Source organism: Megascapheus bottae, chromosome 32 (genome assembly GCF_031878675.1).
Source record: "Megascapheus bottae isolate mThoBot1 chromosome 32, mThoBot2.hap1, whole genome shotgun sequence".
NCBI classification, from domain to species: Eukaryota; Metazoa; Chordata; class Mammalia; order Rodentia; family Geomyidae; genus Megascapheus; species Megascapheus bottae.
This window is the reverse complement of record NC_143540.1, coordinates 1,806,507-1,818,858: the sequence shown is the minus strand read 5'-3', so window position 1 is coordinate 1,818,858 and position 12,352 is coordinate 1,806,507.

The following is a 12,352-nucleotide window of genomic DNA, read 5'->3' as shown; positions in this document are numbered from 1 at the left end:
GGAATAACAGGGAAACCCTAGCTGTTTGCTGAGAGCAGGAAACTTCCTTGAAAAGGGCACACGTTAACGGGCCTGGTGGCTCACGCCTGTCATCTTGTCACCATGGAGGATCATGGTACATGCCAGTCGAGAAAAAAAAATGAAATTAAGAATCATGTGTTGTCGAGGTCTAAGGAAAGAGGGACAGCCTGTGCAGGCCCTGAGACGGTATGTTTGTCCAGAATCACCACGAGCAAGCTGTTAGTCAATGACAAATTCCAACAGCAATGAATCTGGAGCCTTCTCTCCACGCCCCGAGAGCTGGAGCCTTCGCATGAGCCTCCTGCCCGCGCCGGTTCCCTCTTAACTCGACGACTGGGCCCCTTGTGTCATAAATAAACGGGGCTGTGATTTTGATTCGTTTCTTGGTGGTGTGCTAGTCTATCTTGTTCTCCCGTGGTGGTTTTCTGTCCATCCGAGCTGCAGCAGAGCTGGGGCTGATTGAGCGATTGCTTTCTGAGCAGGGTCACTTGCTTGGTCACATGGCTTGTCTTCACACCCCGGTGACCCAGCCCAGCCTGGACTTTCCCAACATGAAGCCACCAGCCGCAAGCTGGATTTTTTTTTTTGGAAAATGACTCTCTAGGTTAAAATGTAAATGAACTTGGTGTTGGAAATCCCTTATAGGGTATAAAATGCCCTGATTTAGGAATATGGCTACTTAAAAATCAGCTTCCTACAATGAGCCATAGAAAGACTTTTGGATCCAGCAATTTTAACCGATGGCTAAAATTTTCCTTTGAGTATACACAGAAAAGTGTCTTCTTTGAAAAATAAAACTTTCATGTTCTGCCAAAATAAAAATATTGATACACCTCATTCGTGCTACAGAACTGAGGAGGCTTTGGCCACATGAGCTCCCCCGGGCCCCTACACCGCCTCTTCTCTGCGCCTCTCAGGGTTTGAGACAAACATACTTTTGTGCGCCTGGCAGCGCCATGCAAACGGTGCCCTCTGCCAATCAAAACTGACTGCTCTGGCCGTGCCAGGCTCTTGTGTCCCTGGCTCTGGCCAGTTCCCAGATCTGGCGAGAAGACTGTACTGTGTGTGGGTACATGGCCCACTCATGCTGAATTCTGTGGGGGCGGGGTGGGGAAACTGGCCTTTAATGTTTCTTTAGGAATGTGCTTAAATGTTCCTTTCAGAGTTTGGACTGGGGCACGTAGAATTTCTGATCTCTTTGTGAGGGAGTGGCCACCAGGGATGTGATCTCAAAGCAGATTTCAGTGCATTCCTCCAGCCTGTCTTGACCACGTACACTTATTTGCTTGGATTGTTTGGGGCATTGTTATCCCAATTAATGGGGGTCATTGATAGCTTCGTACTACTGCAGAGTGGAGCTTAGACTGTGGGTCGTGGATTCGACAATACGCTCAGTGTCATTGTACTGAAAGGAAGGTGGGCTGTGTCTAGAATAAATATGGGAGTGAACTGAACTGAACTGATCACCTTGTTTTTAGCTTAGATTTTAAACATCTTGGGCTTTTTTTTTTTTTTTTGGATCTGAGAGAATATGCCCTCAAGGTGGATTGTTGAAAAAATAAACACAAACATTATAAATAGTAGCAAGGTAGGTTTTCTTATAAAGGACATAGAAGTAGGAACTGGTTTTATTTTTTACCATGATTAGTAATCTGCTTTTCCTTTTTAGAATCTCCCTCAACTGGAAAGGATTATGGAGTGCTTTTCTCCAAACCGTTATGTAAAATTTAATTTTTTTCCATGAGTCTTGAAGCTAAGAGCCAAAACAATGTTTTGGGTTTTCTCCACCCTGGGCCTAAGTACATTGCTTGATCGCCTAAAGCCTATTTCATGGTCTGCTAGATTCTAATGGAGATGGTTGGTAATGAGATAATATTTATTTATGTGGAAAATAAATTTACAGCAGAGTGCAAAGAGCATATAAGCAAGCATTACCAGCTGTAAAAAAAAATTCAGAGTGAAACCGTAGGAATGTTCCTTGTGTCTCCAGAACACACACACACACACACATGCATGCGAGTGTGTCCACACATAAACGCATCTACACACACATACATGCATGCACACACTGTAAATTCTCCATATAAGCCCTTATAAATATGTGTGTTCAGTTTACTCACAGGTACGCGATGACTTCTCGGTATCATGGTGCCTGTTTCTTGATAGCTAATTCAAGCCGCAGGACTCTTACTCTCCCCCACACAATTGATTTCTTCTTGACAGCAAGTGTTGAGGGTTTTCTTTGTGTGTGTGTGTTTAACCGCTGTACCAGCCTGTAGAGCGCACCCTCTGCTTTCCTGGCTGTCCAGAGGCTCCTGCAGCCGCTGGGGCTCCTGGAACAGAGGCAGTCATTTGCACATCCTCAGAAGTGGGGTCTCTGCCTCTGGTGGGCTGAGTGATCCAACCATTTAGTGTGGTTTTTTACACCCCACCCCCCTCACAGCTATCTAAAGCATAGAGGCCTATTTTATACGTTTTCCAGGAGATCCGATGCTATTTTCCTTAGTGTTTTGTCATATTTTAATGCTGTGTGTCACATTCCCTCCCTCTCACCCCCGTGAGAGGTTCTGAGGCTCATGGGAGATCTTTTTCTGTCTTGCCATTGAACAAGCTGATGAATAAACGTGTCAGAGGCGTGCTCTCTCTTCATTAATAGAGGGATTACAGAAAGCCCGGCTTAATGTCCCACTAGAGCTAAGCCTGCAGGAATACTCATATTTTCAACAGCTTTTATTTGCTGAATTTCTCCCTGGTGCATTCTTCCAGAGAAAAGTAAGAAGAATGTATTTCTTTGGGCTGCCGTTTAGATTTTCTTTTAAAGCTGGCCCTTGTATTCCTGTGGTTTCCGATTTGGAAAGGAGCACGTACTAGAAGCGTGCGGGCCTTCCAGCTCTTGTTTTGGGCATGTCCTCTCTCCCCTGAGCCGGTCTGCTGGCTGAGCTCTGGACTGGCACTGGAGGGTCCCTCGCACACTTCAGCATCACTGTGTGCCAAGCGTCCCATCCTGTCACCACGGTGGTTTGTGGTCATGGTGAGATTCTTAACAAGTGGGTGTGTGCCAGGATAGTACTGTGTGTGTGTGCATATATGTGCAAGTATGTGCAAGTCTGAGGGCTTAAACTCAGGATCTGGGTGCTGTCTCTGAGCCTTCCTTCCACTTCTGGCTTTTTTTGATTTGTCTGTTTTCTTGTTTTGTTTTGGTAGTTAACTTGGTAGTTAGGTGTCTTCAGCTTGAGATTCTATCTCGATGGATAGTTTTGGCTTCCAGCATCTCTGGTTTTAGCTCTACCTTCCAGCTGCAGGTAGTCATACACACACACACACACACACACACACACACACACACACACACACACACACACACACACACACACATATGTGCTGTGCCCTTTCCGGGCCACCCACAGAGCGCCTCTGCAGCCATGGGGAATGGCTTTCCTCTGATCTCATCCCCTCAGATCTCCACAGGCACTTGGCCAGGCATTAGACTTCTGAGATACCTGCCCGCAGGTCCTCGTGCATGCCAAACCTTCTCGGTTTAGCCTGGCTCTTCTTCTTCCAGAAATGAAGTCCTCACCCCGTGCAGAGGCCTTTGATGCAGAGCCATCCCCCACAGCACCCAGGCTTGGTGGCAGATCCAAGGCCACGGCTCTGCTGGAGATGCCTGTGCATCTCTGCCTCCGAAAGCCCAATGCCAGCGGCAGCCACGCTAAGAAAACTCTGGAGAATGGCATCAGAAAGGTTCCAGACTGTTCTCTCACTGTGCTTTATTGAGTGTTGTATCTATTGGCAGAGCTGCTTGATTTCCTACCGTAATTCTCACAAATACTTACGCCTTCATACACGCACACGTGGTCACCCGACACGACAGCCTGTGCTTTACAGGCATCGACCACAAGATGTAGAAGGGGTGTTGGTGGCGCTGGGTTCATCTCCTGTGGGACTAAAGTACATGTGTCCTGGAGGGCCCGAGCGGGCTCTTTACCAGTGTCTCCCTCCCTTCCCTCCTGCCACAGTTTTGTCACTGGCCTCCTCCGCTGGGCCTCTCTCCTTCAGTCATCAGCACCACAAACCAATGATTGCCCTTCATTTGGGCCGAGCTGCCCCCCCCCCGCCTTGAAATGCCAACGCCTTCTGCCTCCCTTCTGTGCCTATTAAATTTCTGCTGCCCTTCCAGGCAAAACGAAAGGTCACCTCATTTGTGGCCATCCAGGATGGTGGAGCAGGTCACCTGCAAAGTTTCCACAGGGCTCGTATGTCCTTGTCAGGCCCCTTTCGCCTCGTGGTCCTCACTGACTCCCGGGACTGCCTCCTCCACTTCTTTCAGGATGCAGGCCTCGGAGACGGCTTGGGCGCAGGGCCTGGCCCACTCTTCTCCCGGCACCGGGTGGTGGTTTCTGGCCTCTGCGTTTCATGTGTGTCGAGGCATCCATCCTGAGTGATCCTACCTTGGTGAGATAATATGCCAGTGGCAGCCTGGCAGACGAGGAAATCGGCCCTGCTTCCTAAATTTCACTCAACCTCGGACAGGCAGCTGCAGCTGGAAGGATTCCTTGCTGAGAAGGAGCTTTCTGTTTTGGGTCAGAAAAGTGACTGGTCTCTGACTCTCTTTTCAGTACTAGAATAATCACAACCATCCCCATGTAGATTTTCTTCAGTAATTTTTTTTGTTAGCCATGGAACTTGAACGCAGGGCCTGGGCACTGTCCCTGAGCTCTTCAGCTCAAGGCTACCGCCCTACCCCTTGAGCCGCAGCCCCACTTCCCGTTTCCTGGCAGTTCATTGGAGATAAGAGTCTCATAACTTTCTTGCCAGGGCTGGCTTTGAACCACGATCCTCGGGGCTGACAATGTAAATCATGAGATGTGTTCTTAGAGGATGTCATGCGTTATCCATATAAAAAAGAGTTTTAACCCGGAAAACTAAGTAAATTTGAAAGCTTGAAACATGAGTATTGAGATCCTGTTATTAAATATTTACACATTAGCATGGTATAGCTACGTGGCTAAAATGATATGGCTTTATTAAGGATGAGGACATTACTGCAGATGATACACAATCCCTCTCTTTCCCTCTCTCCCTCTCCCTCCCTCTCCTCTCTCTCTTCTCTCTGCTCTCTCTGTTGGTAATTGACAGCCACTAGGCAAAGCCCAGTCACCTTAGGAATTGAGCCGGTCGTGTCAGATTGCCAAGCCAAAGCCGATGGAAACAAGTGGGCCAACTGTCCATCGCCAACCAGTTATGCAGCCACACTCACTGTGCAGTTTCTACAACAAGGTTGTGTGCAAATTCTTGGAGTAATGCAATGTAAAAACCACAGGGAAATACATCGAAATGTTTGGACTTTGTTCTAGGTCTTAGCAGTTTTATTTTATTTTTTCTTTCATATATTTTTATTATATGAATAGAAGCATTACATTATATTCACCAGATAGAAGGTGCATTACTTCACAAACATTGACACCCTTTCTCATGTCGTGGTCCCCATTTCCCTCCCTCCATCCCCACCCCTCATCTTCTTTTCCCCCCTTTTCTATCCAATTTCAAATAACCAAATAAGCATATATACAATATATCAGATAACAAGATAACATACTGTAACAATATCAGATAACCAAGGGACAGCAAAAGAGATGAGAGATAACATAGTACATGAAGGACAACAATCACTCATTACATGGCTTTTGTTTCCATATCCTGGAGGTCCTTTCCTTTAGCGTCATCCTATATGGCCTTTTGTCTCTAGGTTTTGCTCTATTGTAAATCTCCTTAGCAGTTTTATTATGTGAATTAATGATGCACTTTTTATCCTGGTGCGATGGTATCTTACAGAAGTAGATAAACAGTTGTGTCGACTGTATTTGGAATCAAGATGCTCATGAGTTAGTTACATGGGATAGAAGAGCATGTGAACTCCAAGTCCTCCAGCTTTTATGTCAAGAATCACACTGAAGAACCGGGATGCCGGTGTTGCACGCCTGTCATCCGAGCTACTCGGGAGGCTGAGATCTGAGGATTGGGGTCCAAAGTCAGACTGGATAGGAAAGCCCATGATATTCTTATTTCCAGTTAACCAGCAGATGGTTAAGTACCGAATGATGAGTGCCAACCTTGAGCAGAAAAGCTAAGGCACAAGCTCAAGCCTTGAGTCAGAGATCTAGTTTACACACACACACGTCCCTATCTTCTATACCTGGGCACTGATGGAACAGACAAAATCAAGATGGAGTCAACAGGCTAACGTAAGCACGTAAGCCAGCGAGCAGAAGCTAAGTAGCTCCTGGACCTTCTCAGAAATCAGGCGGATGAAACAATAGCCACGTTTCCTGAAGAGGCCAACAGATATGACCAGGGACGTCTATATCTTTCATCTTTTATTCCTTACAAAAATGACCTGGTGTGAGCCAATCAGTTATTTCTGAATTCTGTCTCATCCAAATGTCTTTGAAATGAGCTGTCCACCTTGGTTCTGTGTTTCTGCCTCCATCAGCGTCTCAAGTCATCAATTCAACATTACATCTGCATGGCCCGGCAGAGCTCTTCTGTTTCGTGGAAGAAGTCCTGGAGCACTGGAAGAGAAGCTGATTAAGATCTCACTACTAAATGGTAGTTTCATCCCTTGACACCTGCTTATATTACATGGATTCATGTCATTTTCATATGATCTGTGCCGTGTTAGAATGGTTTTCATAAAAGACACCTAGACTTACAATTATCACACATTTCAATTGCTGTTCATTTCAAACGAAAGGAAATGTCATGTATTATGTGACATTTACATAGCGTTAGCTCCCTTTGGTTTCAGTTCAGAAATTCAAATCCCTGACTGAAAACCAATAGACTGTGTCAAATAGAGGTCAAATTTCATAACTCATAGCAATTACACTTGTAATTACAGAGCACAATGTACAATTATAAAGTAACTGGAAGAAAAGCATTCCGAGTGTTCTTACTACAGAGATAAGTGACAACTATCTGAGGAGCACACTGCCCATTCTGGGTGGATTATTATGACATGTATTCTCAAACATCCCACACTATCTCATAAACTTGTCCCATTGTTGATTATCAACTAAAAGCAAAATGAAGTGTCGCGTCCAGGATGTTTTCTTATCCCTTGAAGGATATCAACATATAAGATAAACGAGTCTTAATGGGTTGAAGACTCATTTAACGCATTACTGAGAGACACAGGAAGGTGGAAACGCTGGGTTAAAAGGATTCAAGACGTGCTGTTAGCTGGGTGAAGTGGCTAGTTCCTGTAACCCCAAGCTACTCAGCAGACTGAGAACGGGGGGATTGCACTTTGAGACCAGCTTAGGGAGGAATGTTTGGGAGACCCCTTCTCAAGCTGTAGCTGGGTGCAGCGGCTACACCCGCAATCCCAGCCTACACACAAAATGCTATAGGGGGAGAAATGGGGTTCTTCGAGGCTGCATCTCCAGGGAGAGAAGCTAGAGACAGGATTGCTTGCCGGCCATCCTGAAAGCAGGTGGATTTTGACTCAGTCACGCTCCTGAGAAGGAAGCAGCATTACACCTGCCGAGGGGTGAGGCTTGGTTCGGCGGTACTGCCAGGCATTCAGCTGACACAAAGCCACATAGTCGGTTCCCAAACTTGCAGAAACTGTTTTCAAAACAAAAGTGACGTAAAATTATTTAGTAAAGTGCTAACCATCACCAAGTGTGAGGTCTCCGAGGTTTTTACTCTCTGGTAGTGGTTGTTTTGAATAAGGTCTTTCAAGTTAACTGAGGTTGGCTTTCAACTCAAAAGCAGCTTCCTGACTCAGTTTCCCAAATGCACACTGCGGAGTAATGGTAGTCCAGGAACATTTCCATGTTTAGCCAGTACTGGAGCTTGAACTCTGAACCTCATTCTCTCCCTTGGCTTTTTCATTCCTAGTCGATGCTCTACCACTTGTGTCACAGCTCCCTCCTGGCTTTTCTGTGGATCAGTCGGAGGTGAGAGCCTCCGGGGTTTGTTTGCCTGGGCTGGTCCTGAGCCTGGAATGTCAGATCTCAGCCTCCTGGGTAAGGCAGGATTACAGGCGTGAGACACTCAGAACGTGGTTCTGACTTGCAGTTTACTCTCATTTACTTCATGGATGCAAACTATTTCTAAACATCATCTCCATTAATTACCGAAGGATTCTGGTGCTGATTTCAAGTGCATTTCAAGTGTTTATTAGACATCTCTGATTTTTGTATTGCAATTTCCCCATCACTAAGCCGCTCTTGAGATAACGATGAAAGTTCATTCACATGCATGCACCATCCTGTTTATCCTGGAAGTGAATTAATACAGGGCTATTTTGATCGCTCAGTGAATGTGACGTTGAGGATAATATTCAATTCTGACCTGGGTTATCTTCTAGAATCTGCATGTTTGAAAATCCAGGTCTGTGTTTAATATTTTTACCATTTTTCTTTTCTTAAACCAATAAAGCTTCATTGGTTCCAGGAGGGCGTCAGGGTGGCATTCATAAAGGAGCATATTATTACAGAAGATAGTTCATGAGGTAGGAAATTGATCATGGGCAACCTGTGAAGAATTTCAAATCTCATTATAGCAAAAGTTGCAATTTTTCATATTTGTGCAGAGAAGTCTCTTAAAGGGAGGGCTCAGGCACAGACTGGAGAGCATCATGGTGTGAAATACAACGCAGTGCTTTTTTTTCCCCTGAGAAAGAAGAATTTGAGACGGGAGAATGAAGCGTTCAATTATAGAACCATAAGCTCAAAGAAATGCTTTAAGAGTGTGCAACTTGAATGAATATTTTTTTAAGAAATAGAACTAACATGGTATTTTAAAATGTAGAATATCTTATACCAAAAAAAATCAGCAATCATGTTGTTGTTCTTAAGAATGGTAGATTTCAGTTCTGGGTATGTAGCCTAGTGGGAGAGCATTTTTTCAAGGTTGTGAGTTTGTACTCAGCACCATACTGATAACAACAAAAACCCTACCCAGACACTACCCAGACACAAAATACGATAAGCTCCTGGAAAAAAAAATCACAAAGACAGAGTATAACCCACGCCTCGTTTTTTTTCCCCTTTATTAATGTCTTGTGGTGTCCTGCCTCATTGAACCATGATCAATGAACCAAGAATGATGAACGAAGCAACGGCAATTCAATACTTGTTCCTCAAAGCCATGCGTTCTTCAGCTTTTCGTTCTCTCTTGGCGTCTACTTTTCTCCTCTAGCGTCGGGCAGTGTTGTCATGCTGGGAAAAGCTCTGTGTCTGTTGGGTTTGGGGTCTGGAGACACGGAGTGGTATGAGCCAGTGCGATGTTTGCCAGTGTGGCTGACTGGATCCCGTGAGTTACAAAAGCACACTTTAATTCGGTTTGCTTCAGTGGGAAAGCGAGCAATGGTTTCCTGAGGAATCGTTGAAAAGAAAAATCACAAGGATGATTAGGGTCATCTTGGTTTAAAGGAAGGGAGTCGGGAACTGTCATCAAGATGATGCTAAGGAGGACAAGGAAGAAATTCCAGATAAATATTCCTTTTCGCCCCCTCCCCCTCCCCCACCCCCAACCCCATCTCCAGTTCCGGTAATCCCCTTCTTCTTCATTGCGTAATGGTCACCTTCTGTGGACGTGACCTGTCACGGTTCCATTACAGTTTAACCAGCTCACAAAAACCCCAGCCCTGCAGGTGTGCTTTCAGACCTTGCTCACGACGTGTTCTCTCCGTGTGTAACACACACGGGCATTATACAGGACTCCAGGCACTCGTTACACAGTGGGAGACTTACTCCAATTCACCTCTAGAAAACGGGAAGTGGGGCTTGGCTCAAGGGTAGGGCGGTAGCCTTGAGCTGAAGAGCTTGGGGACAGCGCCCAGGCCCTGAGTTCAAGCCCCACAACCGACAACAGCAAAAACGAACCATGGATGGAGACATCCAGATTCAGTGGCACATGGCTCTTCTGGGCCGGCCGATCTGGTATCTTCCAGAAAAGCCACTACGAATTCCCCCTTTCCGTCCACCTGTGTGTGATGCAAGCTCAGACTAACGACCCAGTGGAAATTCATCCAATTAAGTTGTGTGACTTGAACTTGACAATCACAAAACTCAAGTTACCCAGGAAGGAAAGAGAGGGAGAAAGAGAATGGCAGACAATGTTGTGAAGCGTGTGGTGTGAGCCAGCTCTAAATGGAAGGTTATTGAGATAAGGAGAGGTTGGCAGGCGTGCTGACATTAGGCTTCGGCTTCCATTCTGTCCGGGAAGACTTTGAGAGGTGCCAGGCCTAATGGAATTTAGATAAAGACGTTCCTGTCAGACGGCCCAGGCCAACAGAGGTTTCACCAGCGTCTCCCCCGTCTCCAGGCTCCCTGTTCTTGAGTAAGCAGTCACAGCCTGGCAGCCAGAGACAGGCTGGAGGGTGGAGAGAGGCATCACAGCCAGGAGAACTTGAGGAGCCATGCAACCATGGGAAGTTCCAGAACAGAAGGGTTCTGGGCAGGGGACAGTGCACAGGGCGCCATCCTCACTGGCGACGAGGAAGAAACGCCACCCCATGTCCTCTGCTAGGCTTCTTCCTGGCTTCCTTTGTGGTACTTCATCAAAGACACCCAAGAGGGCAGGCAGACAGACAGAGCGCGGGTGGAGGGGAAGAGTGGGGAGCAGGGGCTTTCTGCCCTGCCCGCCTGGACACTGCCTTCTTTTGAGTCCTCCTGGGGGCCTTGCTTCCCGATGCCCACGCACCATCTGACCAGCCACGCCTGCCACCAGCACGCCTCTCCTGCTTCACTCGCCGGCTGGCCCTCTGGGTGCCAAGGAGGCCAGCCCTGCAATTTCTTACTCCCTACTTGCAAGATGGTGGCTGAATGTGGGCCATGGACTGACCCCATTTGGTTGATCTACCTCTCAAAAGATTTTATAGAAGCATTTGTAGTGTGTGTGTAAAATAAGACCAATGACGTGTGAGAATCAACGTTTTTGGCTTCACTTACATCAGAGCTCCCTGGGTGGGCACTGTGGGTGGCAGAGGCTGGCAAGGCCTGGCAGTGGCTCGCCCTGGTGAGGGGCTGCCTCTTCCTGTGCAGGGCAGCTCCACTTTTCTCACATTCTCAGCTTTCCCAGACACTCTCTGGCTATTGCACTATTGCATTTGGAAGCCTTGTTTGGTGTGTGTGTGTGTGTGTGTGTGTGTGTGTGTGTGTGTGTGTGTGTGTGTGTGTGTGTGTGTGTGTGTGTGCGCACGCGCACTGGCTCTGCCAGAATTAGGGGAGCATGGAAAACTAAGGAGTGGAATAGGTAACTGCCTCTGACGCCTGCTCAAGAATTTATACATTCCTATCTGCTGCTCGATAATAAGAATTTTAAAGAAAGAAACATGGGATGCCAAACATTAGCACCGCCTTAAAAATAATATCCCATGTAAGTCCACTTCTACTGTGGTAAAGTTTACCCAGAAAGATAAGTGATGGTGTCTGTGACAAGGACGTCCGCCCTTTTCTAGTTTTATTTCTGAGGTCTGTTGGGAATGGAGCCCAAGGAAATAAAAGGAAATGCAGAGGACATTATCTTTAACAAGCTCTATCAACTATCTACCTTAATAAAATTAAAAAAAAAAAACAGAATTCTGGACATCTACAAGCTGGAAGTGGCACTTAGCAATGTTAGAATATTTCCCAATGAAAGGGATATATTTGATTTCCCTGCAGAATAGAGGAATAAAGTGAAACATGACTAAAAAAATCGATTGGCTTTTAATAAAGCAGCAAGATTAGCGAGCAAGCCGGTGACAAAATGTTCGCATCACAGCACATTCTAAGCACATGCTGTCCATTCAAGACGTGTCCCTGTATTGGATTCCTGTCTGAATATATCCACGTGCCCTTTTTTAAGGCATTTCCCGCCCCGCACTTTGACTAAACATATGGGACAAAGGAACTCATAACCGAGTTGCCTTTCACTTTTTTTGTTCATTTTGGAATTTATTAGAAAAAGCCAAAACAAACAAACAAAAAAGATAACATTGATATGCGCTAAATTGAAATGAAACCAAGGTATTTCTATTGTGGCTAGTCATGCTAGAGATAACTAAAGGAATATTATTGGATGAAAAAAAAAACCCACCAAAATGTGCATTTAGGTTCTGCTTGGAGAGCAGAAAATGTTTTACCTTCCCCCCACCCCCGCCGCCATTTTTTCTCTGTGGGAAATGCATTTGAATGTGCAAAAAACTGTGTTGATATATACTAACAATTATGTCTCTCTTTTACCTTTTATTATCTAAGTAGTTGTACAAAAGCATTTCAAGTCAACAACTCAGTTTATATGTGCAATACAGATTGAACAGCTTACCCCTTTCATTGTT